Source organism: Heteronotia binoei, chromosome 8, assembly GCF_032191835.1.
Source record: "Heteronotia binoei isolate CCM8104 ecotype False Entrance Well chromosome 8, APGP_CSIRO_Hbin_v1, whole genome shotgun sequence".
NCBI lineage: Eukaryota > Metazoa > Chordata > Lepidosauria > Squamata > Gekkonidae > Heteronotia > Heteronotia binoei.
In genome coordinates, this window is record NC_083230.1 from 61,307,508 (window position 1) to 61,334,611 (window position 27,104).

Genomic DNA, 27,104 nt, shown 5'->3' on the forward strand with positions numbered 1-27,104 from the left:
ACCTACCAGAGCAAAAGGATAGCAGGAGGAGGGCTGGCCCAGGGGTGGGGCAAAGGCCGAGGGGGAGAGGAATGCAGTAACAGGAGGGAGGGCTGAGAAAAAGGCAGAGGGTTGAATGAGGAAGGGAGAAGACACATGGGATGGAGGTGTGGGGCAATAAAGGGGAAAAGAGGCTGGCCAGAGGGAAGCTTTATTTCTCACTCCCCCCCCTCCCTCTGTCAGTCATCTCTCTCTCTCTCTCTCTGTCACTCAGTCTTTTCCCATCTTCTCTCTCTCTCCGTCAGTTCCTTCCTTCCTTCCTTCCTTCCTTCCTTCCTTCCTTCCTTCCTTCCTTCCTTCCTTCCTTCCTTCCTTCCTTCCTTCCTTCCTTCCTCCCTCCCTCCCTCCCTCCCTCCCTCCCTCCCTCCCTCCCTCCCTTCCTTCCTTCCTTCCTTCCTTCCTTCCTTCCTTCCTTCCTTTAAAATTGCTAATCTGAGTAGACTGGGGAGGGGGAGGAAAAGCTTCTTCCTGCCATTTCATGTTTTCCCAGGCTAAGAGCATTATATATTTTTAGTTTTCTGTGTGTGATCCTTGTGCTTTTTCTTGATGTTTTATTTTTAAGATTGCATAGCAAAATCCCACTAGTCTCCTATTTTTCCTAAACAAAATATTGCAAGTTTTAAGCATGTTTGTACTTTCCTGTCTCCCGGCTCCACCTCCAAAGTCTCCTGGCTCCACCCCCAAATTTTAGTGGGCCACAAAGGAGAAGTGTAGAAATAACCGGGCCATAAGGGGGAAAAGTTTGGGAAACCCTGCCATAGGGTATAAAGGAGAATCGATCCAGGGGTATATGGGGCTCTGAGTTTTGAAGAAGGTTGTAATGATTGAAACTATGTAAATTCAGAGGCTTAATTCCGCTGCAGTCGCAAATCCCAGTCCAAGAACCTGGCCTTGATCAATTTCATAGCGTTCTGTCCAGTTAGCTTGAAGTCTTTGTGCTCTGTTTTCCTCCTTTTCCCCATTTTTTTTAATGGAGCAGACTGTATCAGAATATTTTAATTTTAAAAAGCATCAAAATTGTACTTTATTGGATATGTGATAAATTAACTGTGTCAAATATATATGTGTGCAAACTTGTTTACAAATATAAATAATATATGCAAACCATTAATAGATCAGATATATACATTCACAGCAAGTAAATTAGGTGGGAGGAGAAAAAATGTTACAAACAAAATAAATTATTTATTTCCTTGTTTAATTCAACAAAGGGAAATTTGTCTTTTATATTAATTTTAGTAGCAGTTATCTGTGGTATGAATTATGTCATGAATTAAATTTTATAGAAACTACTTTCACTTTAGGGTAGCTGTACAAACTTTAGCTTGTATCCAGACTAGCATTTTCATAGGTGAAAGTATTTCCACCTGTGGAATGAACTTTCTCATCTTCCACTTAGCATGGAACAGGATTTTGGAGGGCATTTTGTGCAACCACAGGAGGGGGCAAGTGAGAAAGTTGTATTTGGAATCTTTGCAGCTATGAGAATGCTTGTCTGGATACAAGCTAAAGTATACTGTTCCAAGAATGGTATGGCCAATGGTCAGCTTCCGTTCTATCTTTAAATGAAACAAACCTACACTGCTGTGGAACTTCGTATCGGAATGATATCCTTAAAAATGCCATTGTAAACCTTAAATATGTGATCTAATTGTAAAACTCTGCAGTAGCAGTTAAGAGCTCATTGTAGAATAATTTGCCTTCCCAGATTCTTAGAAAGAGTGCCAGTCTTTTGCCTTAAGAAAAACATTATGATAGGAAAAGAAAGTTAACAGTACCGTCATGAGCAGGATATCATTCTTCTGAGTCCACTGAAGTCAGTGAGCTCAGATAATGTAATTTACTTTCATCTTTCTATACATTGAATTTCTGTCCATATATTTTTACAACCTTATTCCAAGCAGCTATGCTTCATGAGCATAGTTCTTCTTCTACCCATTTTGTCATCATAACAACCATCATAGGTGGGTTAGGTCAGGAGAGAAAGAATGACTGGCTCAGGTTCATCCAGTGAACTTCATGGCTAAGTATCATTTGAACTCTGGTCTTCAGTATTACAAACAAACCATGCAGAAATCTGGATTCTTCCTGATTACACCATTCAATGTTAAGGATGTTTCTTTGAGAGGGAGAGCAGAGATTTCTAGGAGACACTGGTCTTCCGGGTCTATCTTGGCATCCTAACTGCTGCAGTACCTGACTAACAACTGTTCCTTTTACTAATACAACATTAACACTGCAGTAGCAATCAAAGATACATTCCCCTGGACAGGATGTGGAAATTCTTTTCAGCAAATATTTTTAAGGGTGCCTGTATGGATTTTTAAGTCTTCATTTGTGATGCTATGGGTAGATACAGTTGAGTTCATAAGGATCCCTTTGCAGCACTTGGGGCAGCTCTGTGTAATCACAATTAGAAAATGAGTGTTTGCTAGCAAAAATTAGTTCCTAACAACCTGCTATGTGGTAAATGATTGTTGGATTTAAAATGTGGCCTGACCTCTTGCCTGTTCCACTATCAAGCCATAAGTGTTTTGGGACAAATGTACACACACAAGTGCACTAAACTGTTAAACATGGCCTTTGTGTGCAATGTGGATTTTTTTCACTTTGAAGAGCTAAATAAAAGGTTGAAAGCACAACCGCTCACTCCCATGCAGAGTCCCATGTATTCAGGGTTATTCAGCTGAGCATTAATTTCTCCAGCATTTATATCTCATTATAAATGTGTGAAAGTCTGAACAAATATTTGCATTTATTTATGCCCCACAGCCTCCTTTCTTCTAGAGAACAGCAGGTGCTATTTAGAAACAAACCATGTAAGTGGTTAGTAGGTAGGTCAAATGTCTGCTTGGGACTATCTGTTCCATTATTATTTAACTTTTATGCAGAGTAGACTGTGCTGTATGATATATTGTGGGTGGCAGATCCCTATTCAGAAGTCCTTGAACCAAAATTTGGATAAGCGAATATAGCAAGTATGGAGAGAGAGAAGGATTTATTGAGAAATTAGAAACTGAGGTTCCAGGAGGCAACTACAAAACTGCCAGTCTCTTAAACATAGTTTAATAATTAGAAGTGGGGTTATGGGCCAGTGTTCTGCCTTCCTTTTACTGCCCCATATCCTTACTGACATTATCATGATTAACAACTCTTTTAGCCAAATTTTTTGTATCAGTTTTCAAAACCTACTTGATCAGCTTTATCTGTGGTTAATGTTGCAGATGCCATGGCTGCAATTAATAAGGAAAGGGAGTGCAAAATAGGCTTCTTTTTTACTCTTGGATGTAGATTGGAAATGGCTCTCATGTGTTCCATTGACAAAAAAACAACAACCCTCTTCATTAAAAATATATGACTGTGAAATGTTCAGTATTACTAACAAACCATGCAGAAATCTGGATTCTTCCTGATTATACTATTCAATCTTAAGGATGTTTCTTTGGGAGGGAGAGCACAGATTTCTAGGAGACATATATTTTGTTTTGAAAAAAACAAGACATAGCTGAGAAGAAATCAAGAATAGTGTAAACTTAACATATCCATCTTGGGGTGTGCCATCAAAGTCATCAAGTGAACATTTAAACACACTCAAATTATGGTCATACTATAATATGAATTATAGTGGCACAGATTGCAATCCTATAAATAGTAAATGTAACATGAATTTGAGCAGACTTTTGAGGATGGTTGAAGACAGGAGGGCCTGGCATGACTTGGTCCAAGGGGTCGCAAAGAGTCGGACTCGATTGTGCGACTGAACAACAAAAAACAGTTTGCAGTCAGAATAACTCTGTGAAGGAATAACTCTGTGAAAATCTGATTCTTGTTCTGTTTGATTGCAGGTGTGAAAATAATCACAGAAATGAGTCAAAAACCCACCCTTTGATTCATAACATCATAATGATGTATAGTTCTAAATGAGTCCTTAATGTTCTGTATGCATGGCTGATTCAGTTACTCTCTTCTCTCCAGTCAATATCTTATATAATGATCAACCCATAATTTGGCCATTATGAAGTTGTCATGGGCTTAGATGCTCCCTATTCCACATGCTTTCCTCCTCCCCTTTACACTCTTCATTCTTTCATAGATGTCTTCTGAATGCACTAGAAGTGAGGAAGGATAGAAAGGGGTTGAGACATGATTATATATGAGCTAATCCTAAAATAGTCCTAAATCTTCCTTTAATAGTATATATTTATATATTTATATTTTTAGCAGATTAATTGGGGGGAGTGGAATCAGGGGGGACTTTCTTATTAAAATGCTAAGAATGAAATTAATTAATTTTGACTAATCAATTAGAGGGGAATAGTAGGGTGGGCTTCATATTAATTAATTATCGATTAAATAAATAGTGATGATAATTAGGGGATTGAAGTGGATGGTGGGGTGGGAACCTAAATTGTGAGTTTCAGATAATCCAGGTGTGAAGGGGAGGTTGTCTTAGCATCAGTAAGACCATACCAGGCACAGGTGTGGATGCTTGGCCAGAAGATTCCAGTGCTCCTGGGGAGGTATGACGGTGGGAATAGAATTAGAGGTATGACTGTGGGAATAGAATTAGAAGGGAAGGAGGCGAAGACAAAACAGTGCTCGACCTCCTTCCAGTCTGCTTCCCATCCCAATGGTGACAGGTAGTGGGGCCAAGAAGAATTGCCCGTCTCCGTCATTGGTGTTATGCAATGCCAGGTCCGTAAATAACAAGACCTCGATCCTTAGGAAGTTCCTGTTCCGGCAGGACATGGACCTGGCTTGCGTGACCGAGACCTGGGTGTGAGATGGGGAGACGGTGGCTCTCACCCAGATGACCCCCCCCGGGCTACTCTGTCTTTCACCAATCACGGACTAGTGGGGGGGAGGGGTGGCGCTATTCATACGGGAGGGTTACTCCTTCTGGGCTCTCCCGGCCCCAACGATTGAGGGCATTGAATGTGGGCATTGAATTGAGGGCATTGAATGGTGTGGGATGTTGGAGAGGGGTTGGCGATCTGGCTGGTGTACCGTCCGCCTAACACACGAGCCAGCGCCTTACCATCCCTGATGGAGGCGGTGGCGGGCTGGGCGTTGGAATGCCCAGGGCTTATGGTCCTGGGTGATTTCAATGTCCACGCCGATGATGCTGCCTCCAATCAGGAGATGGGCCTAGAGTCTTCCATGGCGACACTAGGACTTTCTCAATTTGTTACGACTCCTACGCACCAGGCAGGGCACATGTTAGACCTGATCTTTGCGCCCGGAATCTTGGTGAACGATATTGTGGCAGAAGCGGTGCTATGGTCGGATCACCTAGCCCTCAAGGCCTGTATGGAGATGCTGCCTCAACCCTGTATGGGTGGAGAGCCTATTTTGGCTCGCCTGCAGAGCCTGATAGAGCTGGAACGGTTCCAAATAGCTCTGCGGGATCCCTGGCCCCCTGACGATTCCCTTGATGACCTGGTTGAGACCTGGCAAAACCAGTTATCCAGGGCTATCAACGAGATGTCACCTTGACGCCCTCTGCGCCCTCATGTGAGGCTGGTTTCATGGTACACCTCAGAGCTGTGACAGCTGAAACAAGGGCTCAGACGGCTAGAGAGGCAGTGGCGACATACTCGTGATGAAGCGACGAGAACATCCTATGGAACGTTTATGAAGTCTTATGAGATGGCAGTCAAGGCCGCAAAGAAAGATTACTTTGCGGCTAGGATTGCATCTGCAAATTTGCGCCTGGCACAATTATTTAGAATAATTGGAAATCTGACTACACTGCCTCAAGGCAGACCAAACGTGAGAGAATTAGAGATAGGCTGTGAGGCTTTTGCGAAACTTTTTGCAGATTCAAGTTTCAAGTTTATTTAAATTTATATCCCACCCTTCCCACCGCTCAGGGCGGCTCACAACACATAAAAATCTAACATAATTTTTGAATTTAAAACATCTTACACAGTTAAAACAGTAAATTAATAAAACATAAGATCACGTTGCTCCGCCAGGACTTGCCTACCACATTGGATACAGTACATGAACTTGAGGCCCCGTGCCTGTCTTCTGATTTAGTTCTGGATCACTTTGACACACCTAGCCTGGAGGAAGTTGATGGAATTCTCTCGACTGCACGCCCAACAACTTGTAATTTGAACCCTTGCCCCTCCTGGCTTGCCAGAGGAAGCTTAGATGTCCTTTATGGAACATCATAAATAGATTCCTCTCGGAGGGGCATTTTCCAACACCCTTGAAAGAGGCTATGGTCCGTCCCCTCCTGAAAAAGAGTACAACAGATCCGGCCGAATTGGCAAATTACCGGCCGGTCTCTAATTTACCGTTTTTAGGTAAAATTATAGAGAGGGCAGTGGTGTTGCAGTTGCAAGGCTTCCTGGATGACACTTATTTATTTATTTATTTATTTATTTATTTATATTGGGATTATACCCCGCCCTTCGCACCGAAGTGTCTCACTTCCATCCTAGATCCCTGCCAGTCTGGCTTTTGCCTGGGCCATGGGACGGAGACAGTGCTGGTCGCCTTGGTAGATGACCTCCAGCGGCATCTGGATCGAGGTGGCGTGGCAGTGCTGATGTTGTTAGATCTGTCGGCTGCGTTCGATACAGTCGATCATCAGTTACTGACCCGCCGCCTCGCCGACATAGGGGTTAGTGGGTCAGCCCTGCAGTGGCTTTCCTCCTTCCTCAAGGGACAGAGACAAAGGGTGGCAATTGGGGGTGAGCTGTCCCAGCGGCACACACTAGATTGTGGGGTGCCGCAGGGAGCAGTTCTCTCCCTGATGTTATTTAACATTTACATGCGCCCCCTTGCCCAGATTACCTGGAGGTATGGGCTTGGGTGCCATCAATATGCAGATGACACCCAGCTCTATCTGCTAATGAATGGCCGGCCTGACTGCGTCCCAGGGAATTTGGACCTGGCATTGCAGGCTGTGGCAGGTTGGCTTAGGCTGAGTGGGTTGAAGCTGAACCCGACGAAGACAGAGGTCCTTTGCTTGGGTCGTGGCACTCTGGGAGGAGAAATTCCTCTCCCGGTCTTTGACAGTGCGTCGTTGAAAATGGCGTGCCGGGTCAGGAGCTTGGGAATTCTACTGGAGCCTTCACTATCAATGGAGGCCCAGATAGCAGCTACTGCCAAGTCGGCGTTTTTTCATCTGAAGCGGGCAAGGCAGTTGGCCCCCTTCCTAGAGCGTCAGGACCTAGCAACAGTGATCCATGGAACGGTCACCTCAAGGTTGTAATGCCCTCTACATGGGGCTGCCTCTGTGCCGAACCCGGAAGCTGCAGCTAGTGCAGAACGTGGCGGCTAGGTTGTTATTAGGGGTCCCGAGATGGGAGCACATAGAGCCGGTGCTACGCGGACTGAACTGGTTGCCAGTTGTATACCGAGTTCACTACAAAGTGCTGGTTATTACCTTTAAAGCCCTATATGGTCGAGGACCTGCCTACCTAAAGGACCGTCTCTCCCCATATGAACCCCAGAGAGCACTGAGGTCAATGGGGAAGAACCAACTGACTATCCCTGGGCCGAAGGAGGCAAAATTAAAGAATATTCGCACACGGGCCTTCTCCATTGCAGCTCCATACCTATGGAACCAGCTCCCAGAAGAAGTGCGGGCCCTGCGGAGCCTTGAACAGTTCCGCAGGGCTTGCAAGACCTTCCTCTTTAGGATGGCCTTTACCTGACTGAATGATTGATGGACTCGTCTTAAGTGATTCCGCCAACATACATAGTTGCATCTAATAGAATAGCACCAGAAATGTTAATTTTAAATTGGAATGTTTTAAGTTGAATGTTGATTTTAAAATTTGTTGTATAACTTATTGTACAGATTGATTATGTTGTTAGCCGCCCTGAGCCTGCTTCGGTGGGGAGGGTGGGATATAATTAAAATATTATTATTATTATTATTATTATTATTATTATTATTATTATTATTATTATTATTATTATTATTATTATTATTATTATTCAACAGAAATTGCAGACTGTATTTTTTAAAAAATGAAATAATAATTGAAATTAGTGTATACAGTGAAACATAAAGCTTTCGTTTTCTGTGACGAGTTATGTTTTCTGTATGGCATGTCATAAGCTGTATTTTGTTCAGCATGAACGAAAGACTCATTCGAGTGTCCTCTAGACTTTTCCCTGAGGCATAAGGTGAAGTTTTCATGGTGATCTGTACAGATGGCATTGGCTGTTGTGTTTGTCATTTTGTGGTTGATTGCCAATTGCCCGGATGCTTCTTTCCCCCTCAGCTGCATTTAACATGCAGGGCACTGGTGGACTTCTCACAGCATTCCTGTATATTTTCTCCTCAATAGATTACTGTCACACAAAATAGTAGTAGGAAAATTATGTCTCCATGAAGACTGATGTACAGATCCTAAAATGCAGATTTTCAGGGAGCAAGTATTAATCAAAATATACTGTACTTATTTGAACGTATTTTCTACAGACTTTAAGTTGCAACTTCTTTTTTCATGATGTGGTGAAATGCCTCACCGTCCAGGATTAGTGCCAGTTTGCAAGAATGGAAAACAATTGTGCAACATCACTGTACACAGTACTTCTTTTTAAATTGGCTTCAAGTGCATCTAATATAGGAATAAAGGATTTTATCCTAAACTTATCTCTTGAAGAAAGTGCATCTAAGGCAGGTGTGTCGAACATGCAGTTTGGGGGCCAAATCAGGCCCTCGGAGGGCTCCTATCAGGCCCCTGAGCAACTGACTGTCATCTGCTTCCTTCTCCCTCTCTCTTGCTTCCGTCTGCATAACAGCTTGCTTTGCAAGGCTTGCTCAATTGCACAGGAGCTACAGAGCAAAACCTCTGTTTTCTCCATTGGCTGAGCCTCCTCCCTTGGGGAGAAAGGGGGAGGAATAGCTTGCTTTGCCAGGCTGTCTCGATTGCACAGCAGAGCTACTGAACTAAGCACCTCTTCCTCTGTTGGCTGAGGCTCCCACCCCCCCCCCCCCAGTCCCCTGGGGAAAGAAGGAAAGAGCCAGAGCTTCCTTTGCCCAGTTCCCTGGATCCCATGGGAGAAATACAAAGAAAGCATCCTTAAGACTGATTAATGCTAACATTTTAAGCATATTTTAAGTTTTTTAAAATATATATATTTGTGTTTGTTTGTGTTCTTTATAAAATTTATATCTCTGCTTCCTAATCTTAAATAGGCACGCACATGGTCTGGCCCGACATGGAAGGGCCCATCCTGACATGGTCCGGTCCAACAAGGTATCATTTATGTCAGATCCATTCCTCATAACAAATTAATTCAACACCCCTGATCTAAGGCATCAGGTGAACTTCTGTCATTTTTTTTGCTGCTCCCTTACTCTTTGTCTCCTTGTTTTATAGTTAACATTTGGCAAGGTGGCTTTTGCTTGTTTCTCACTTCCGGTGACGTCACTTCCGGTGACGTCATGCCACCGCCGGAAACAGGAAGTGACACCACTTCCTGTGACATCATTTCCCCGCGTCACATGCCGGAAACGGGAAGTGACATCACTTCCTGTGACATCACTTCCCCCAAATGACATCATTTCCCCCAAATGCCACTGCCGGAAACAGGAAGTGACTTCACAGCACTTCCTGTGACGTCCCCCAAAATCCCCCAAATATCACCGCCGGAAACAATTTTGTTCTCAAATCCTGTATATACTTCATCAGTATATGGGATAAGGCACTTTCTCAACTGTGCTGCATAATGCAGCCTATTTATTTTGTCCTGTTTGCTCTGTTGGCTCTATCTGCGCCACCTTCATCACTTTCGGTGTGTGGATCCCCCAGTGGGGTGGTCTCGCGACTCCCTCCGCCGGCTGTTTCTGATAGCCCTGCGCCCCCTCTTTCATTTGATATGTGCCACCCTCCCGCCAGGAGATGCCGCAAAATGAGCCCCCTTGAGGCTTATGGCGGCAGGGCTCGGGGGAAGCGAGCTAGACTGCTGTTCTTTTGAGGGGTTATAGAGTGTTTCGAGCCCGTCCCTGTGGCATCGGTCCCATCGTTGTGGGACCCAGGGGGCCGGCGCAGCAGCACGCCGAAGAAGCCTGTCACAGGTCGAGATGCAGGACAGGAACCCGGAAGTGACCGAACCCGACGGGAGGGTGGCATCCGCACGGGACACATATCAAATGAAAGAGGGGGCGCAGGGCTATCAGAAACAGCCGGCGGAGGGAGTCGCGAGACCACCCCACTGGGGGATCCACACCCCGAAAGTGATGAAGGTGGCGCAGATAGAGCCAACAGAGCAAACAGGACAAAATAAATAGGCTGCATTATGCAGCACAGTTGAGAAAGTGCCTTATCCCATATACTGATGAAGTAAATACAGGATCTGAGAACAAAATTGCACCAGAAGACACAAACACAAAGCTCCCTTACACTGAATCAGTGCTTGGGTCCACCAAAGTCAGTATTGTCCACCCCAGTCACAAACACAAAGCTCCCTTACACTGAATCAGTGCTTGGGTCCACCAAAGTCAGTATTGTCACATAAGAACATAAGAGAAGCCCTGTTGGATCAGGCCAGTGGCCCATCCAGTCCAACACTCTGCGTCACATAAGAACATAAGAGAAGCCCTGTTGGATCAGGCCAGTGGCCCATCCAGTCCAACACACTGTGTCACATAAGAACATAAGAGAAGCCCTGTTGGATCATGCCAGTGGCCCATCCAGTCCAACACACTGTGTCACATAAGAACATAAGAGAAGCCCTGTTGGATCAGGCCAGTGGCCCATCCAGTCCAACACACTGTGTCACATAAGAACATAAGAGAAGCCCTGTTGGATCAGGCCAGTGGCCCATTCAGTCAGGAAGGGAGGAGGGAGGGAGGGAAGGAAGGGAAGGAAGGAAGGAAGGAAGAAAGGAAGGAAGGGAGGAGGGAGGGAGGGAAGGAAGGAAGGGAGGAGGGAGGGAGGGAAGGAAGGGAGGGAGGGAAGGAAGGGAGGAGGGAGGGAGGGAGGGAAGGAAGGAAGAAAGGAAGGAGGGAGGGAGGAAGGAGGGAGGGAGGGAAGGAAAGAAGGAAGGCCAGCCGCCCCCCCCCGCCAGCCGCCCCCCCCCCCGCTTTTGGCTTACCTGGATCCAGGGCGGTGGCGGCCTCTCCTCCGGGCTGCTGGCGGGGCTGGCGGCGGCTGCGGAGGCCGGAGAGGCCGGCGCTGGTCTCTGGAGGCCTCCAGGGACCAGCGCTGGCCTCTCCACGCTGCCTCCGCTGGTCTCTGGAGGCCTCCAGGGACCAGTGCAGGCCTCTCCACGATGCCTCCGCTGGCCTCTGGAGGCCTCCAGGGACCAGCGGAGGCCTCTCCACGAAGCTTCCGCTGGCCTCTGGAGGCCTCCAGGGACCAGCGGAGGCCTCTCCACGATGCCTCCGCTGGCCTCTGGAGGCCTCCAGGGACCAGCGGAGGCCTCTCCACGAAGCTTCCGCTGGCCTCTGGAGGCCTCCAGGGACCAGCGCCGGCCTCTCCACGCTGCTAGCGCTGGCCTCTGGAGGCCTCCAGGGACCAGCGCCGGCCTCTCCACGCTGCCTCCGCTGGTCTCTGGAGGCCTCCAGGGACCAGCGCAGGCCTCTCCACGATGCCTCCGCTGGCCTCTGGAGGCCTCCAGGGACCAGCGGAGGCCTCTCCACGAAGCGTCCGCTGGCCTCTGGAGGCCTCCAGGGACCAGCGGAGGCCTCTCCACGACCCCTCCGCTGGCCTCTGGAGGCCTCCAGGGACCAGCGGAGGCCTCTCCACGAAGCCTCCGCTGGCCTCTGGAGGCCTCCAGGGACCAGCGGAGGCCTCTCCACGCTGCCGGCGCTGGTCTCTGGAGGCCTCCAGGGACCAGCACCGGCCTCTCCGGACCCCGCGCGCGGGCGGGGAAGGCGGGGAGTGAGGCAGCCAGCGTCCCTGCGCGTGCGCACACCGCTGTGTGCACGCGCAGGGATGCTGGCTGCCTCACTCCCCGCCTTCCCGGCCCACATGCGCGGCCCGCCGGCTCCCCGCTGGCTATACCGGGACTTTGTAATGGTCCCGGTATAGGCAGCCCGGGAGCCGGGAATTGGTGGCCAGAACCGGGAAAGTCCCGGGAGACCGGGACGGTCTGGCCACCCTATCACACATAGTGAAGATCAGCAGCATTACCTATGGAGACCAGGCTTAACATTGAGGACTTACACCTCTTGAAGGTTCCACTCTCTTCTCTTCCAAGACAGAGGAGATGCTTTCCCTGATAAAGAAGAACAAGCAGACAGTTAAATCCCTTGAAGTATGACAATCATTAATGCCCCAATTTAAGCAGAGGTCTTTTTTGAGATAGCCCTGGCATTTGTATCAAAGGGACTACTACTTTTCTGGCCACTCAAGGTATCGGTATCCTATCTCTAAGTCATTTACCACACAACAGGGTTATCAGAGGTGTCAGGGTTCTAATTGACCTAGGTTATACCATCCACTGCCCTCTTCCAGAGAGGCAGTTTCATCTCAGAAGTCATCCTGACTAGGATTGTTGTCATTCCCCTGTTAAGTTCACACACAAGCTATCTCAGCTTGCTACAAAATCCTGATGAGTGGGTTTTGTCCATGGTTAAACTTGATTACAGGTTAGAATTTAAGTCTGTCCCCTCTCGCTCTTTACCTCTGTGGATATTCAACCAAGCAGTTTTGGGTCTTGCCCAGGCTTTTTCCTCCCTAAAGTGGAGGGGACAGCAGTTAAACCCTGTTCCATTAGAGTACTAAAATAAACATGTTGGTCCCCTTGTTAGTAGGTATGAAAGGAGAGGGAGACACAAGGTGCTGTCCTTTAAGCAGCAAAGTGACAGAGGGGGTTGAGCTCACATCCTCAGGTAGAGCAACTCCTAAAAATTGGCTTGATGGTGGTACTGACAGAAAACAGAGAAAGGGAAGGAAGGGAGGAAGAATGATAGGCTGGTTGGGTTTAGACCCCAGGATGGCTTTCTCAATCCCATACCAGGCAGAAGTGAATGCTCCCAAGCCTCATTTCCCCACACGTGTCATAGAAATTGTCATGTATTGTGAAATTTCAGATAGTTTTATATAGCCATAGTGTATGGTAATAATGAGTGAGGAGCGCTTACAAGAGCAATTGCCTGACTTGAAATGCATTCAAAGTATTGAGAATTTGTTGTGCTATAATTTTAAATGGATGTTTTGGCAATAATCTTGTTTATGCCTGGACAAATGTTGCTCATTGTAATAGGCCATTAACTGGGAGTTAGCACAGTATATTGAAGAGTAGGATACACATGAATACTTTCACCTTAGTATGTATAATGTACCCTAGCCTTAATAAGCTGTGCTTTGAAATCCTGTTCTTAATTTGCTTTGTTTTGTAGATACCAGTTTATTGTTTGAGGAGATTTTTTTGGGTGGGGTGGATTGGGGAGGGAATGGCAAACAAGATTAAGAAATGTAGGAAATATTGGACTATATGGCTTACTCTGAAGAAGGACATAAAAGGTTTTTGCAAGATTACACATTAATAAAACTGTTGTATTATGATTGCCAACTCTGGGCTGGGAAATTCTTTGGGATGTTATGGGTGGAGCCTGAGGAGGATGGGGTTTAGGGAATGGTGGGACCTCAGCAGGGTATAGTGCCATAGAGTTCACCTTCTAAAGAGGCCATCTTATCCAGGGTAACTGATATCTGTAGCCTGGAGATCAGTTGTAATTCTGGGTCATCTCCAGCTGTCACCTGGAGGTTGGCAACCTTAAACTCACCATTCTTTTATCTCAGATTATAGATGAGGGGTCTTGTCAAGACTGTCCTTCTGGAATTTTGAAGTCCAGCGGGTGGGTAGTTTCGAAATGGATGGCAAGGAGGAGCACTCACAGAGTTGTGAATTTCCAAGTCAAGTGTTGTTTTAATCTGGATGCAACTGCTTCTTACTGTTTTCTCTAGACAAAGAGGGGAGGCCACCAAGGCTATTCTGAGCACCTTCTGTTCTAGGAGGCAGTGGACATGCAATTTAATAAGATGTGCTTGCACAGGATGAGTTCCACAGTTTGCTAGTCAGTCAGCTGGTAGGGAAGGAGTTGAAGCTCCCTGCCCCCCACCCCTCCAAATTGTATTCAAGGCCCTCTGAATTTTTGTCCCTAGGACTCCAGAAACAGATCAGATTACCTACTGGTAAATGGAAGACTGGAGATTTTTGGAAAGTATGATAATATGCCTCACCTGTTTTCATAAATGTTTAGCTCTAACATGGCTATAGAAATAGAAATCCATAATATTATTTCCTTTTGAACAGTAAACCATATGTAAGGCTGTCTTAGCCTCAGAACAGTAACCTATCATTTTGTATTTTTTCTTGAGTCCTGCATTTTTCTTATACAACCAGCCTACTCTGTTCAAACACTGCGGAGGCATTATTGTCACTCAGAAAGAACTGAGAAATATGGCACAGTAAGTAATATGCAGTTTATACTTTGTTCAGAAAGGTGCTTTATTGTGTTACCTAAGGATGGCAGAGTAAACCAAAAAAGTATGGCAACCCATAGTGTCCTGAAGTCTAGGAAATTCAAAGTTTCATGTAGTGTCATGCTGCAAGTTTTGCTGCTCCTTCTCTACTTCACTTTCTGAACTTGTGGAAACAGGGATTCCGTAAGCCTTCGGCATTAAGACAAGCTGGACCCCTAGACAAGAAAAGAAAAGAAAAGAAAAGAAAAGCATGAGACACGGGTGCTGATTCAGGCGTCAGCAACATCTAACACAGAATCATAGAGTTGGAAGAGACCTCCAGGGTCATCAACCCTCTGCACAATGCAGGAAACTCAAAAGTATCTCCCCCTAAATTCACAGGATCTTCATTGCTGTCAGATGGCCATCAATAGGAAAATACATTTTATCATTTCCCCCTTAATTGAATTGATCCAAAATACATTCTTAATATGTTCAATTTTGCATTTTGGCAAAAGGAAACCACAAAATCTTTATTTAATATACCATTTTTTAAAAAAATTACAAATGTATCTTGTACACTGTATTAATGGTCATGGTCTTTAACATTCTTTTCTGAATCTATTTGCATTGGAAAGATATTTACAAAGCTAAATACTACACTTTTTTTTTTTTTTAAACCCAGCATATTTGAGCAAAACAAAAAGAAATCTTCTGGATAGAATGTGCTGTTATATCTCCTTATGCCCAAGTTTTTGGGTCCTTAGTATAAACTTCATACCCGGATTTACATTTTTTAGTAATCTTGATAGTATAACTGACTATATATTTGTGACAAAATAGCTGAGGTTGCAGGCAACAAGCGCAATAGAGAATAAAAGTCACAACCCCCCCTTCATGTGGATTTCTAACGGTCTTATTTAGTAACAAAGATTCAGCATTAATAATCAATATGCAAAACTAGAAGTTTTTATTTTACAAAATATATATTCAACTGTTCACTCTTGCAAGGGCCACCAAGCAAGGTTTACATGTGATAACACAGATTGCCGAGCACCTTTAATCAAAGCCTCTGAGGTACAAATATGACTAGTCGCCTCAGAGTCCACTAGCCAAACAGACCCCTGTGCAGTTGCCCTCGTAGTCACCAGCTTGGCCTGCTCACAGCTTCCAGGTTTCTGTAGAGACGTCCTCTTCCGTTGTTTCCCAGCCTCTGGACAGAACCTCCTGATGTGAGAAGTCGATCCACAACGATAACATTTCCTCACATGTAGAGCAACTGGGCTGACCTCTTGTTGCTGCTGCTGCCTAGGAACATTCCTCTGACTCGACACGGCCCTCAGATCACTCCCACCAGCAGGTGCGCTGGCACCATTCCCAGAAAGGGACGCTGCAGACAGCCTGTCTTGGAAGTCGTACAAGCGGGCACAAACATACTTCATGGTCAGAACTGTATTATCCACAGACTCTAGAGATGTTATCAGTTGAGAAAACTCTGAAGGAAGCGATGAAAGCAAGATATATACTCTGTCGTCCACAGCCACGACCTTGCCTCTTGTCTCCAGCTCCACAAAGCAGTTGGTGAGAGCCTTAATATGCTCCCTTACACAGCCACCTGGAACCATCAACGTGAGGTACATCTGGTGCGTCAATGCCATGAGAGACCCAGCAGTGGTACGTACATAAATTCCACAAAGTGCATTCCAAGCTTCTCTCGCTGTAGCTTTCCCTCTCACATAGATTAACTTATCATCCCCCACACTGAGGATGATATGTGCGAGAGCCTTCTGCTCCTGAGCAGCCTCGTTAGCTGTCAGATCAGTGGGGGGGGGGGGGGGGGCGGCAGAAACAAATGTCCACAGCCCTTCTTTTTTCAGGAAAAACTCCATATGCAGAGCCCAAACAGCATAATTTACTCAAGTTAGCTTTTCAACCAGCACAGCCAGTGGTTGAGCCATCTCTCCAGCTTCCACAGATAACTGGACTCTGTCCTCCCCCTTGTCACTCACTGACAAGGACAGCGATACCTCCTCGACACTCTCCTCAGACTCACTCATTCACTTCTGCAACAGCACAGCTCTTCTCCACTATCCACAAAGCTCCACAGCCAGGAACAGACTTAACTGCACAGCACACGGACTGGGCCCATAACCCTGACGGATAGCATGTGTGCAGAGTGCTCCCAGAAAGGCTTCTATTGGTAGGAACGGCAGCAAGAAGAAGCAACACACCAGTTTCTTCCAGAACAAATGGTGTATTATACAGATTATTTACAGAAGTGCAGATATATACATACACAGTCCAGAGTAACAGTATGCTTCGCCAGTCCTTCATTCACATTGAGAAAAAAACATACTGGCTATTTAGCTGTTAATATAGTTCAGCCCACCAATCAGCTAATTCTGCTGACTCACTATGACTCTCTTAGAAAGTCTAGTTATTACCAGTTATTGCATCAGCCAAAGTAGTCCTGTGACTTCTGTCATGTGACACCTGTCATTCTGACAGTTCATGATCTACCATGCTTCATAGCAAACTATCATATACCAACATAAAATAGTGCGCTGGGCTGAAAGCAGAAGCAGCCCCAGCCCTGTGCTAGTTAAAGGGCCCATGAAACAACTGATCATCTGGCCCTTTAACTAGCGAGGGTGGGTGGGAGGTGGGGGGCTGCTTCTGCCCCCATTCTCTTGGCCTCTTCCCCTCCCTCCCAGCCCCGATCGTAGCCACTTCTCCCCCTTCCTTCCAGGCCCCATTGCCAACTTCTCCTGACCTCTTCCGCTCCCTCCCAGCCCTGATCACCTCCGCTTCTCTCCGCCTCCTTTCCCTCCCTCTCAGCTCCTATTGCGGCCACTTCTCCTGGCTTCTGCTGTTTGCCTCCCCCCCTTCCCGTGAGTAACTCTGTGCCTGCCGCCTACTCGTGAGTAGTCCCACGCCTGCTACCTACTCGTGAGTAGGCAGCAGGTGAGGGGCTACTCACAAGTAGGTGGCAGTTCTGGTGACTGGGGCAGAGAGGAAGAGCAACTAGAGGGAAGGTCATGTGGGGTGCTGGGGGGCATCAGTGCCCCCCGAAAAATGTAAATGCCCCCTGATCTTCCAAATCCTGGCTACGGCCCTGTAGCTTAGGAAATTCCTTGAGCTGGGGGCTGTGCCTCAGGCAGGGGGGAGCTGAATGGATCCCTAGATCCACCCCTGAAAGTGGCCATTTACTCTGGGTAAATTCTGGAGATCAGTTGTCTTTCCTAGAGAACTCCAGCTCCTTGACAACGGCCCTAATTCAGCACTGTGACTTTCCCCCCCAGTCATTACTTACTGTAATATATATACCCTGCCGCCTTTCTCCCCAGCGGGAATTCAAACTGGCTCGCAACATTGTTCTCCCCTCCTTCATTTTTATCTTCACAACTTGTGAAGGTAGGTTAAGCTGACAGTGACTCTGGGTCTTAAGCAAGTCTACTCTGAATCCTACTCTGGTCGATTCCATGGGACTTACTCCCAGGACATCTGGCACCATCATGCATATATTCTCCATGGCAGCTGAAAGCACTGCCTTTGTGTATTCTTCCTTCCTTTGTTTCACAGAAGTAGAAGTTTATTTACTGCAAGTGTGGAGTAGTGGTTAAGAATGTCAGGCTAGGTTCTGAGAGGCCTGGATTCAAATCTCTGCTCTGCCATGGAAGTTTGCTGGGTGACCTTGGCTTGGCCCAGTTACACACACATTCTCAGCCTAACCTAATTCACAAAATTGTTATAAAGATAAAATGAAGAAGAGAAGAATGATGTAAGCTGCTTCAGGTCTTTACTGGGGAGAAAGATGGGATATAACAAGCAAATAGATGACACAAAAAATGTATAAGCTTTTGAGGTTCACTGATGAAGAATTTGGAGAAAGGTTGAGCAATATTGGGAGTCATTTGGACTGAACCTAATAAAAAGTATAATGTGGCTATTGTTTTTGCATCCTAGATGAGGACTGTCACCTAGTTCAAAGATTCCTTCCTTCCTTTCAGTTCTCAAACATCTGACATGTCTTGTGGCTCTCAAACACCTGACTTTTATTCTATGTGGCTCTTATGTTAAGCAAGTTTGGCCACCCCTGCTTTATAGTCATTAGTAGACCATATTAAAAGACTAGGAGTCCTGGTTAGTGTGATGCTGAATATTTGAAAGACACCAGTCTCTGTGAATCCACATGCCATCAGTGTGCTGCTAATATCTGTATTGATTAGTGTTGCCTTCCCTGTAAGTGACAGAGTTGGCAACCAGATTCTCATGAACTTTTTATGTACTGGCTCCACTTCTGTGGAATAAGCTCTTTGTGGATCTAATAAGGATCACATTGCTATTGGTCTTCAGAAGGACAAAATGGGTGGGGGTGGGATGGTTTTGGGATGATACAGTTGTGCACTTTATTAGTTTGGCATGGTGGTTAAGTGTGCAGACTCTTATCTAGGAAAACTGGGTTTGATTTCCCACTCCTCCACTTGCAGCTGCTGGAATAGCCTTGGTTCAGCCATAGCTCTTGCAGAGTTGTCCTTGAAAGGGCAGCTTCGGGGAGAACTCTCTCAGCCCCACCAACCTCACAGGGTGTCTGTTGTGGGAGAGGAAGGTAAAGGAGATTGTGAGCCGCTATGAGACTCTGAAATTTGGATTGGAGGACAGGATATAAATCCAATGTCATCTTCTTATTATTATTACTACATTGTAATATATAATGAAATAATTATGCAACTCAAGACCTGGTTGCTAACAGGCCACAGACCGGGACCGGTCCCCAGCCCGGGGGTTGGGGACCCCTGGTCTTTAGAAATATGTTACTGATTGCCTTAGGAGGAAAGGTAGGATATAAATGTTTTAAAATACAAATAGAAAGTATCCAGTAGTACATAGAATACTCTCACCTGGATATGAGGCACCTTTTACAAGAAATGGGGCACATGTGACCCATACCAATATGAGAACAAATGTTCAGTGCAGTTTTAGAGCACCTCCTTCCTATAGAATATGTATGCATGCTTACCTTTAAATAGGATGCATATCTGCTGAAGGTTATTTCTACTTGTAGTTGGAATCAGGGTAGTTAAAGAATCACAAAATAGTTTATGCTCCCTTTTCCACACTTTCTTTCCAGTGCATGACAGATATTGTGAATTCTGTTCTGTGTTAGTCACTATGTGCTAACTATTCATCTTCAACATGAAATGTAAGCATATTCTCATATATGAGAATAACTTTAGGTGTAAACTCTCTGGTATTTGAGCAAACTCAGTTGTTTTGAGGCTGAAAAAAACATGGAGTTTGCCCAAATATTGGAACGGTCCCAACTTGACATCCCCAGCATGATGATGTCACTCTTGGTGATGATGTAATCACACCAGGAATGTTTGAATGATATCCTTACCCCCTTCTGGAATACCCACCAAAGTCCCCCACTCCAGCCATAGTAAGACCTGGCAACCCTACTTGAAAAATTGCTTTCCAGAGACCTTGGTTCAAATTTCATCTTTGCTTTCAAAAGACCTTTCAAGGGGCTGTTTATTGTAGGGTTGTCAACCTCATGTGGGGGGGGGGGATCTGGAGAATCCTGGAATTATAGTTGATCTCCAGAGATTAATTCAGCTGGGAAAAATGATTGCTTTGGAGGGTGAACTCTGGCATTTTATATGCTGCCCATCCCCTATCTAAGTTGCATCCCTACCAGGCTCCACCTTGAAATCTCCAGAACTTTCCCACCCTGAAGTTGGCAACCTTAAATGAAATAAACAGGTTATCTTGAATTGTCAGGTTAGCTTTGATACAGCTGATATACGGTGACATACACACATTTTTTATTTAGGGTGAATTAACAGGGATGAGTAGTGTTTGGAGTTAATTAACCTGGCATAACTACATTCCCTTGTTTCTTTTACAAACACATACAGAATGAAGGACCAGCTCTCTTTGTATGGGCTCTTGCTTTTCCTGAGATCTGCTCTCCACACATCTTGTTTTTTAATAGAAACTAGGCTTTTAAAAATATCCTAGTCCTGTAAATGGAGTTGCCATTCCCCCGACGGCACCAGGGAACCCTCCAATTTTGGGGGTTTCACCTGCTGCTGGCCAGCTGGCCAGTGGGGAAGGCCCCACCCCTAAAAACAGTCATTGCTGTGTGACTTCCAGACATGATGATGTCACCTGGAAGTGACATCATCACACCAAGGATGTTAGGTGTAAACTCTCTGGTATTTGAGCAAACTCAGTTGTTTTGAGGCTGAAAAAAACATGGAGTTTGCCCAAATATTGGAACGGTCCCAACTTGACATCCCCAGCATGATGATGTCATTCCTGGTGATGATGTAATCACACCAGGAATGTTTGAATGATATCCTTACCCCCTTCTGGAATACCCACCAAAGTCCCCCACTCCAGCCATAGTAAGACTTGGCAACCCTACTTGAAAAATTGCTTCCGGAGACCTTGGTTCAGATTTCATCTTTGCTTTCAAAAGACCTTTCAAGGGGCTGTTTGTTGTAGGATTGTCAACCTCATGTTGGGGCGGGGGGGGGGGGATCTGAAGAGTCCTGGAATTATAGTTGCAGAAATCAGTTCCTGGAGAAAATGACTGCATTGGAGGGTGGACTTTATTTATGGCATTATACTGTGCAGAGATCCCTTCCCTCTCCAAATCCCACCTCCATGCTCCACCCCCCGAACTCCAGGAATTTCTCAATCTGGATCTGGCAACTCTACTTGTTGCTGTTTAGTGGTGAAAATTGTTGTTTTGCTTATTTCATGCTTCAGTGGTTTGAATTGCTTGGCAATTCAGTGACATTTTTGAATCTGATGTTATTCAACTGTTTCTTTGTTATCAGCTAGTTTGAGACTTCTGAGGAATGCTTTGATGGGGTGCCTTTGGTGCCAGCTTCTCAGGTTGAGTTTGGAGGTACTCCTGGAGCCTTTGTTAACAATGTAGGCCCAGGTAGCGGCCACTGCCAGATTGGCCTTCTATCATCTTAGGCGGATAAGGCAGTTGATACCCTTCCTAGAATGCAGCAACTTGGCGCCAGTGATCTATGCTACAGTCACCTCAAGAATAGACTACTGTAACACTCTCTACATGGGACTGCCCTTGTCTCAAGCTCAGATGCTGCAGCTGGTGCAGAACGCAGCAGCCAGGTTGTTATTGGAGCTACTTGTATGGGAGCACATTCAACCTGGACTGAAAGCATTGCACTGGCTGCCTGTGACCTTCTGGATTCACTTCAAGGTGCTGGTTTTGACCTTTAAAGCCCTATATGGCCTGGGACCTGCTTACCTTCAAGACCGTCTTTCCCCACATGTGCCCTAGAGAGCACTGTGTTCAGGATCTCAGAACCTTTTAACAATTCCCGGGTCAAATGAAGCCCAGATGACTACCACCAGGGCTTTCTCTGTGGCAGCCCCAAGGTGGTGGAACATGCTCCCTGAGAACATCAGAGCCCTGCAGGACCTCTCACAGTTCTGCAGGGCATGCAAGACTGAACTTTTTTGACTTGCTTTTAGCAAATAACGGGAGACAGCTGTCACACCACAAAATTGACAGTCTCAGCCGATACCATTGTATTAACACCATGAGCACCATAACCATCTCAAGATCTTGAATCATTGCTGATTGTTTGTAAAATTGTTGATTATAGTATTATTTTTAAGTTTTATATTTTGATGTTGTTCTTATTGTTCTAATTGGCTGTGAGCTACCCTGAGCCAATTAAGGGGTGGGCGGGTTGTAAATCAAATAAAAATAGGGTATAGTAAAACAAATAAATATGCTGAATTTATGTTTAGTACAAGTGATGAAAAAAAAAAGAACATACAGCTGAAATAATATTAATTTATGCAACTGCAAATTGTTTATTAAATAAAATATGTTTTCCCCTATATTTAAGCACCATTTCGAAGCCACACTTTTAAAAAGGGATCCACTAATTTAAAAATCCAAAGGTCTGGCATAACCATGATGACAAGTTTATGTTGTTAATGTGGTGAGTGGAATTTTTTTTATAATTTATGATGGATGCACGGTATTCTATAAAAGTAGTATATGAGCATGCTGTTGAGGATTTAATCCTTTTGTCTGCCTCAGTGCATGTCTCTGCCAGATCCCTCTGCAAGTATAAAATTGTGAGTTGTGGTGATGGACCTGCTATCTATCAGTTAACCTACAGGAGCTCAGTATGGTGTATATGAACCTTTCTTCCTTATTTTATCTTCTCAACAAGCCTGTGAAGTGGCTAGGCTGAGAGTAAGTGCCTGGGCCATAGTACGATAGATATTCCTCTTCTCTAAAAGAAACAACTGCAGTAAAGGCCCCATCTGACTTGTACAAAGAATGGGAAGTGCATCTCCAAATAAAAAGTTGGTGGGCTGGGTGTGGGGGACTGAAATGCAGCACAAGTTTCTGTACTTTTAATCAATAATGTCTGAGTCATTAAGACTAAACCTCTGTGCTCTTTGTAAAGTCCAAGCACTATTAAAACATTTATGTGGCAGAGTAAGGAGTTTTGAACCTGACTAGTCCTGGGCTTTAACCACTGTATCACACTGGATCCACTTTATGTTGAACATGCAGTCGTTAAATTGTTTGCCATATTACTGCTTCTTCATGTGGATTAGGATCAGCTACAAATAGGTGGAGTTGCCTGGTAATATTTGGAAGAGAACTGCCCCTCCCTCCCACAACCCCTGCCCCTGCGGTAAATAGAGTGACAGCATTAAACTTTGTGATCAGTCCTAGAAATTAAAAATCAAACAGATGGCTCTGAGTAGGAATGACAAAAAAAGAGCTTTCTGCATTGATTTGAAAGACCAGGCCTATGCTTTGAAAACTATGAAAATTTATCCAGAGTTGCCACTGCAGTATTAATAGATATATAGTCATCACATTGCTGCAGAAATTCCCTCTGCCATGTCTGGTTGTAAAATGTTTGTGCACATTCTTAACAGTCTTGACAGCTTTAATGGAAAATGAGATTTTGAAAGTTATAACCTAAACAGACATGCATTCCATGTAACACTTCGTGATTAGTGTCTCAGTGGTTCAGAAAAATATGGTTCAATAAACATATTTCTTTTGTTTGAAATATGTTAAGCCAAAAAAATGAATGAACTGGAGGCAGATGATGCCAGCTCCCTCTGTGGATTGCTCTAAAGGTAGGGTAAAATCACTGTGATGGTTACTGTTCCTGTGCTGAAGTCCCAGGAACTAATATGCTGAAAAGGGTCAACATCAAGAAATCCAACATTGTTGCTCCATCCTTACACACCCTAGCAAATGTGATTGTTCAGTAGCTCTTATTATCCCATTTCACCTGTAAAGGTAATCTGGAGTGTGCAGCCTGCAGCATAGCTGCTAGGCTGCTTTCGCGCCATTTGCCTCACTTCGACAATGATTGGCCCTCCCACCCGCCCTGTATGTTATGTAGGCTTTGCTGGTTGCCTCATTTGAGGAGCCAGGTAGGAATTTTTTACTCTCCGGCTGTTTGGCTGTTGCTGGGGTGTGTTTTTTGCCTACCCTGCATAGCATTACAGTGGATTGTGGAATTGGCTTTGGGATAGTGCCTTTAAATAGGTGGTCACTTTAGTTGGCAGGTTTTGGGGGTTTAGGACACTATGTGGCTAGGGGAGGACTGCGAAGCACGCTCTTTTGGGGAATTTGGGGTCTGGCATGATCAACCTTGGGTTTGGAGACCTGGGTTTGGAGAATGCAGACTGTCCAGGAGGCTCGGCTAGAGGGTGCCTTTCCAGCGAGACATGCGTCTGGGTTTGGGCCCTCTAGTGCGGGTCTCCCTGCTGGGCCTGCCTGGAGGGAGCTGAGTCGCTCAGCTCCGGCTGGGGGGCTGGGTCTCTCACCCGTTAATGGCAGGGGAGTGGTCACAGTGACCCCTAGCCCTGGCCAGGCCGCTGATGGGGTGCCCTTGCTGTTTATTCTGTTAAGTTAATAAAGTGGCCCAATTTTATTCCAATGTATTGTGTCCAACTCTTTATTCTGACCTTGGGGGGCAAAGGTAATCCCCTGTACAAGCACAAGTTATTTCTGACTCTGGACTGATATTGCTTTCACATTTTCATGGCAGACTTTTTATGGGGTGGTTTGCCATTGACTTCCCCAATTTCTACTTGTTTCCAGTATCCCTGCCATTTTCCTCTTTTTCCTATTTGCCCCTGGTGAAAGTAGTGAGGGGTCCAACATGAAAACTTCAAAATGAGCCCTAAGATGCCACAAATGATTCAGTCTTTATATCTACCCCAGAAAAACGAACCATCTCCATACTTTCTCTCTACCCCACCTTGCACTCTATTGAGTGGTGCAAAAATGTGGCAGCGGTGGTGCTAATATTGAAGGCTAAATTTGACTAGGAATGGGTCTGGGCAGTTTCACAGCTTTATTCTGAGTGGTATGCATCATTGCCTATTAAAGGACGATAGAGGCTGTCCTGCACCATTTGTAGTATTTTTACATTATAGATGAGGCCAGGGTCATCCATTTCTAGTTCCATGTCTCAGTGGCTTAATATGAAAAGGGGAAGGTTTTACTTTCAGGAGAAGTATTAATAAAGAACATTGAGCCACATGGATGAACAGCTGAAAGTGTATTTGAAAGAGCACTGTTTAATGTAATGTCATCCCAAAAATCCATGGAAAGAGGGTTGCCAAGTCTTCTTCATCCCCTGGCGGGAGACATTTGCATACGCGATGAAATGACATCACCCGGAAGTGACATCATCAAAATGGCAGCACCTGTGAGGGGCCGCTGTAGGTGTTTCTGGGAAAACTCTATAGGTACCATAAAGTTTTAACCTCCCAGATGGCTAGTGCATCTGGGAAACCATAGAGTTTCCCCGAAAACGCATAGAGTGGCCCCATACGGGCACTACCATTTTGATGACATTACTTCTGGGTGACATCATCATGCCAGTGACACAGGGGTAAGTTTCCCCACTGGCCCAGTGTGGGTCGGCGGGTTAAGAACCTCCCGGGTGGAAGATTCCCCACCCGGACCAGGTTTTATTTCTGATATGATAGTACACAGGCTTTAAGTCCAAGAACAGTCACAATAGCAGCTCTTACCAGCAGAAAACATGGTCTAAACCTATTTGCCAGTCGTATAATTAGGGTTGCAGAGGAACATAGCAGTATTCTCAGTGGCTGCCTCACAAAAATGCAATTACTGGCTTGGGCAAGTGTCCAGAAAAAAGCCAAGTGAACATCTTTTGGAACTGTGTTAAAATAAAGTTTTGGTTGGTTACTAACAGCTATTCATGGTAAAGATTTAATATTTGTATGTTTTGTGTCCTTGTTTTTAGCCATTTCAAGTCTCTGGGGTGTGAAGATTCATATATAAAGTAAAATGGATAAAATTTTAATTGGAATGTTGATTTAAATGATGGTTTTATAATGTAGTATTTATTGAATTATATGATTTTATTGTATTGTATTGAACTAATATGTTGTGAGCCGCCCTGAGCCTGCTTCGGCGGGGAAGGCGGGATATAAATAAAAAGTATTATTATTATTATTCTATTTGTTAATTGTCTTGGAGCTGGATGCAGACAAAAGCTTTAATCTAGCACAGCAGATCTAGATATACAGCAAAAGTCTTATGAGTTCTGTGGCTGCTTTCTTTACTTAGCCAATAATGAGAGACTTACATGTGCACCATGCTAAGAGTTCTGAATATTATTGTTCATTGTGAAGTTTCTTGTAGCTTTTGCTTTCATTTGCTTTCTAGGTCTTGGTGCTCTCAGATATGATGTTAACCTATTGCACTAGAGGTGCAATCCATTAGCAGTTGTACTAAAGTCTCTACAGTTACAGAAACATAAAGGTAAATTATATAATGTGTAACTAGGATCACTTGCGATAAATATGTATTTAGATGAAGCACCTCTAGCAAAACACACACACAGATTCTGTTGATTCACCAAGTTCACTTCTGCTGCACTTTTAGAATTTATCCAGTAGAAGCTGAGCATCTGAGAAAAAATATCACTGCTGAAAACCAGGGAATGATTGACAGTTTGGTAAAAGTAGTTCATCTGAAGCATGATGGTTAAATGAGACAGAATTCCCGTTAGACACATACCTTTTAGGAGCTAATACAATTACTGCAGTCTGCAGTGTAAGTTGTTTAATCTCATGAGTTTGTCTGCTAGCAAAGAGGGAAATGTATGATGTCTTTAAGAGCGGCAGCTTTGTCAGCATAATTAGTACACATGAATGAGCTGTAGTAATTTCAAAAGACCATGTCACGTCAAAATATTGCTCTCGATCCTTGAAGTAAGTTGCTATTACACTGGTGATCCCTTAACTGATTACAGTATACATTATTACAAAAAACACAACACAGGAAGGTGTAGTTGTTATAAATTAATTGAAGAATTTAACTGATGAACTTAAACAGTTTAGCTTTGCCTTATTCTCTGGCAAACATAACAGGATCATGTATGGCAAAGGTTACTGCAGCTTGCTCTAAGTTGGATTCTGGTTTTAAATTTTCTGTCCTGTTTTAAATTATTAGTTTTAGATGCCACTATGACAGTGTGCTAAATAAACTATCTGTAATTTATTAAATAGTTGTAACACTTATTTTAACATGCATAACACAGAAGAAACAATGATCATATTTATTCACATTGTTATTTGGTACCCTAGGCTTTAACC

At 44.8% G+C, this 27,104-nt stretch overlaps 1 protein-coding gene across 2 annotated transcripts in view; it reads left to right on the top strand.

Annotated features, from left to right (window-relative positions):
* TMTC2 (transmembrane O-mannosyltransferase targeting cadherins 2) overlaps positions 1-27,104 on the top strand; it is a 372,311-nt gene that overhangs the window by 152,056 nt on the left and 193,151 nt on the right. The window lies entirely within an intron of this gene.